Genomic DNA, 5,039 nt, shown 5'->3' on the forward strand with positions numbered 1-5,039 from the left:
CCATCGAAAGCAAACTCTATTAACTGTTAGCATAATGGGGCATCTTGTTTTTAAGCTAACGGACGGTCTAATAAAAGCACTTCTTGTACCATGGGATTTACAGGTTTAAATAAAGAACGTGTCTTGTCCGGAGTTTCGTACAAATCTTTTCACTACCCCCTATAAGAACCGTCTTTTCAATTTTTTAATCCGTGAAGAATGCTGCTTCACGCTATGCACCATGTATCAAAAATAATTAACGAAAAAATAAATAAATAATAGGTATCCCAAGTATCTACGTATAATTTGTCATACCTACGTAGTAATCACAGGAGATATTCCTGTTGTGTATAAAATGAACGTATCTACATATGTAACGTATCTACATATATGTAGGTGTACATAGTTTTGTACATAACTTAGGTAAAGTAATACCTAAATAGACGTCGGGTGTTGGGATTGCCTTGTGAGTGGGAGCTTCACAAAATGTCCAGCAATTCACGGTCAATTTTGAAAGTTTCCTGTTGCGTATAAAATGAACGTATCTACATATGTAACGTATCTACATATATGTAGGTGTACATAGTTTTGTACATAACTTTTAGGTAGAGTAATACCTAAACAGACGTCGGGTGTTGGGATTACCTTGTGAGTGGGAGCTTCACAAAATGTCCAGCAATTCACGGTCAATTTTGAAAGACAAGACAGTATGACCGATGTTTTTCAGTCCTCGACTTTTCATAGCACCTCAGATTTTCTTCGGCAATTCGTAATAGGTACATATCAAAGTACAGACTTCTTCGGCAATTCGTAATAGGTACATATCAAAGTACAGACTTCTTCGGCAATTCGTAATAGGTACATATCAAAGTACAGACTTCTTCGGCAATTCGTAATAGGTACATATCAAAGTACAGACTTCTTCGGCAATTCGTAATAGGTACATATCAAAGTACAGACTTCTTCGGCAATTCGTAATAGGTACATATCAAAGTACAGACTTCTTCGGCAATTCGTAATAGGTACATATCAAAGTACAGACTTCTTCGGCAATTCGTAATAGGTACATATCAAAGTACAGACTTCTTCGGCAATTCGTAATAGGTACATATCAAAGTACAGACTTCTTCGGCAATTCGTAATAGGTACATATCAAAGTACAGACTTCTTCGGCAATTCGTAATAGGTACATATCAAAGTACAGACTTCTTCGGCAATTCGTAATAGGTACATATCAAAGTACAGACTTCTTCGGCAATTCGTAATAGGTACATATCAAAGTACAGACTTCTTCGGCAATTCGTAATAGGTACATATCAAAGTACAGACTTCTTCGGCAATTCGTAATAGGTACATATCAAAGTACAGACTTCTTCGGCAATTCGTAATAGGTACATATCAAAGTACAGACTTCTTCGGCAATTCGTAATAGGTACATATCAAAGTACAGACTTCTTCGGCAATTCGTAATAGGTACATATCAAAGTACAGACTTCTTCGGCAATTCGTAATAGGTACATATCAAAGTACAGACTTCTTCGGCAATTCGTAATAGGTACATATCAAAGTACAGACTTCTTCGGCAATTCGTAATAGGTACATATCAAAGTACAGACTTCTTCGGCAATTCGTAATAGGTACATATCAAAGTACAGACTTCTTCGGCAATTCGTAATAGGTACATATCAAAGTACAGACTTCTTCGGCAATTCGTAATAGGTACATATCAAAGTACAGACTTCTTCGGCAATTCGTAATAGGTACATATCAAAGTACAGACTTCTTCGGCAATTCGTAATAGGTACATATCAAAGTACAGACTTCTTCGGCAATTCGTAATAGGTACATATCAAAGTACAGACTTCTTCGGCAATTCGTAATAGGTACATATCAAAGTACAGACTTTAACATGAAAATAATAATATATACGATTTATTGGTTCGTATCTACTCGTATTTTTCCGGGAACAGAAAAATTCAGTCAGAGAATCTCCGTCTAGGCCGGGATCCGAACCCAGCACCTCCATTTTGAGAGTTAATATTCAACTATTCTGTGTTGAACTGAGGACATTACATCCCAGGTATATCAGCAAGAACACTTGTGACATATACTTGTAACAGGATATCAGTAACCCGCGGTTAGTGAGAGCTATGTTACGGTCTGGCACACAATGACTATGACCTTGCACAATACACATAGGTAGTTTAGGCAGGTACACCGATATTGCCAAAACCAAATACCGACTTACCTAGCCATTAGAGTTCTCTAGGTAGGTACCAAAACCAAATATGTACCGAATTACCTAGTCATTACAGTGCTCTATAGGTAGGTCCCTTGAACTCTAACTGGTAGGTACCTATTACTTCAATACCTACATAGGTAGGTATAACTTATAACTGCTGTTATTAGTTCAAGACCTACCTGGAGGTACCTACGTAGATACAACTTACCACCCAACCTATGTTCGTAGATACACTTACCTACCTGGTATGCAATAAGATTAATACCTACCTACCTAGTACCTACCTACCTACCATAGACTATCAGGTTATATTTAGACAGATATAAATCAGTACAGGTAGTGGTAGGGTATCAAGAATTCAACTCTTGGTTTTGGTAGGTTAATATTCTCGTCAGACACGAATTTGGATTTCACGCATTACTTACGTTGTCGGCCTTGGCGCTGGGAAGTGATAGTGAATTCTACTTTGCAATCTGTGATTGATGATTGTAGCAAATTGTCTCGGTATTACCTAGTCATCAGTCACAGCGACTGATTGATAGCCTGGTCGACCATGCTGAAACTGTAATGGGAAAGAGAAAAAAAAAATCTGGATAGTTTCTGATTAAAAAATGTAAAATGATTCCTGATTAAAAATCAAAATGGTTTCTGATAAATCAAATGGTTTCTGATGAGAGATCGCAATGAGATTATTAAAGACGTTCAGATTATAGGAGATGTACCATCCAATAAGTACATAGATTGGTAACTTGAATGTGGGATTGACTCGGAACTTTTTCCTATATCAATCTACCAACCTACTTTTTCTACAGGACCTAAGGGAATAGTAAAAGTTGAAGCCTCTATAAGGATTCTCTTCGAAGAGTCGTATTTCTATAGGTATTGATGGCCTGGTCGACCATGCTGAAACTGTCGGTAATGGGAAAGAGAGAAAAAAAAATCTGGATGGTTTCTGATTAAAAAATGTAAAATGATTCCTGATTAAAAAACAAAATGGTTTCTGATAAATCAAATGGTTTCTGATGAGAGATCGCAATGAGATTATTAAAGACGTTAAGATTATAGGAGATGTACCATCCAATAAGTACATAGATGGGTAACTTGAATGTGGGATTGACTCGGAACTTTTTCCTATATCAATCTACCAACCAACTTTTTCTACAGGACCTAAGGGAATAGTAAAAGTTGAAGCCTCTATAAGGATTCTCTTCGAAGAGTCGTATTTCTATAGGTAAATTAATCGAGGTATTCCGCTCATCAGATGGACTATGAGTGCAATTTGTTCGAGTTTGGGAGTCCAACCCGTAAATCCTTTGATATCGTAGTTCTGTCTCCGATCTGAAATCAAGAGCCTCCAAAAGAGAAATTTGAGACGGCACCACGCTATAATCATCTCGTTTCCATTCCAGGCATCAGAGAGAATTTTAACAATTTGTTCTGTTCAACAAACACTGAGTCGACAGAAAAATGAGGAGAAAGAAACACACCCTGGGGTCATTAATCGAGGTATTCCGCTTATCTGATGGACTATGAGTGCAATTTGTTCGAGTTTGGGAGTCAGACCCGTAAATCCTTTGATATCGTTGATCTGTCTCCGATCTGAAATCAAGAGCCTCCAAAAGAGAAACTTGAGACGGCACCACGCTATAATCATCTCGTTTCCATTCCAGGCATCAGAGAGAATTTTAACAATTTGTTCTGTTCAGCAAACACTGAGTCGACAGAAAAATGAGGAGAAAGAAACACACCCTGGGGTGTATCCACAACGATTATTTATCTTTCCAGGATAGAAAACATGAAATACAAAATCGGCGAACATTTTTCACTCCAACAAAGAAAGATCTTGAATATTTTTCTGTAGGTTCTACCATCGGGGGAGTTTACATATACCTTTTTTTTCGTAATCGGGGGAATTTACATATGGAAAAAAAGCGCATAAAGCTTTTCAGAAAAATAAGGAAAAATCTATTCGTTTCTACTTTAGGTAAGTACCAGGCCTACCTACAATGTTTGTCCAGCATATAAAGCTTTTCAGAAAAATAAGGAATAATCTATTCGTTTCTACTTTAGGTAAGTACCAGGCCTACCTACAATGTTTGTCCTCAAATTAGTTTTCCTCGAGGGAATAAACCTTGAATATCATCATTTTTATATCCAGGGTAAAAATTCCCTTCCCGAAGGGGAAAGAAGGATGAAGGGATAGGAAAAGGAATGGAAGGGACAGAGAAGGGAATTCAAGGGGTTATTACGACCGAACGAGAAAGATGTTTTGGTTTCCAAGAGGAAAATTATACCCGAGGAAACTTTATTTCTTCGAGTCTTCTTTAGTTTTTATTTTCTCTAAAGATCTTGCAAAATACTTTTGACTTATTGTGTTTTATTAAAAGTTTTCTACTCTCTCCCATTATTTTCTTCTTGATTTCTAGCACCTCCGTTCCGGTGCGAGTATTTTGTAAGAAAGATGTGAAATAAAATTTCCTCGCATGAAAAGTTGCTGGAAAATATTATCTGCTTTCCCACACAAACTTTATCTTTTTCATATTAAGACTCTTCTTATTTTTTTTTTTATATATATTATTTTGTTCCGTTTTTATTATAAATATTGCCATCTGAACTGTGTATTATCGATTGTATATTGAGGAGATACGCCATGGGAGGGAAGGTAGTTTTCCACTTTCCCACACAAACTTTATCTTTTTCATATTAAGACTCTTCTTATTTTTTTTTATATTATTTTGTTCCGTTTTTAGTCCGTCCTTCCTTTATTATTACAACAGTAATAAAAAGGTATAAGGGACGGACTATTGTATTCGCTTCG

This window comes from Diaphorina citri, unplaced genomic scaffold (assembly GCF_000475195.1).
Source record: "Diaphorina citri unplaced genomic scaffold, Diaci psyllid genome assembly version 1.1 scaffold1839, whole genome shotgun sequence".
NCBI lineage: Eukaryota > Metazoa > Arthropoda > Insecta > Hemiptera > Psyllidae > Diaphorina > Diaphorina citri.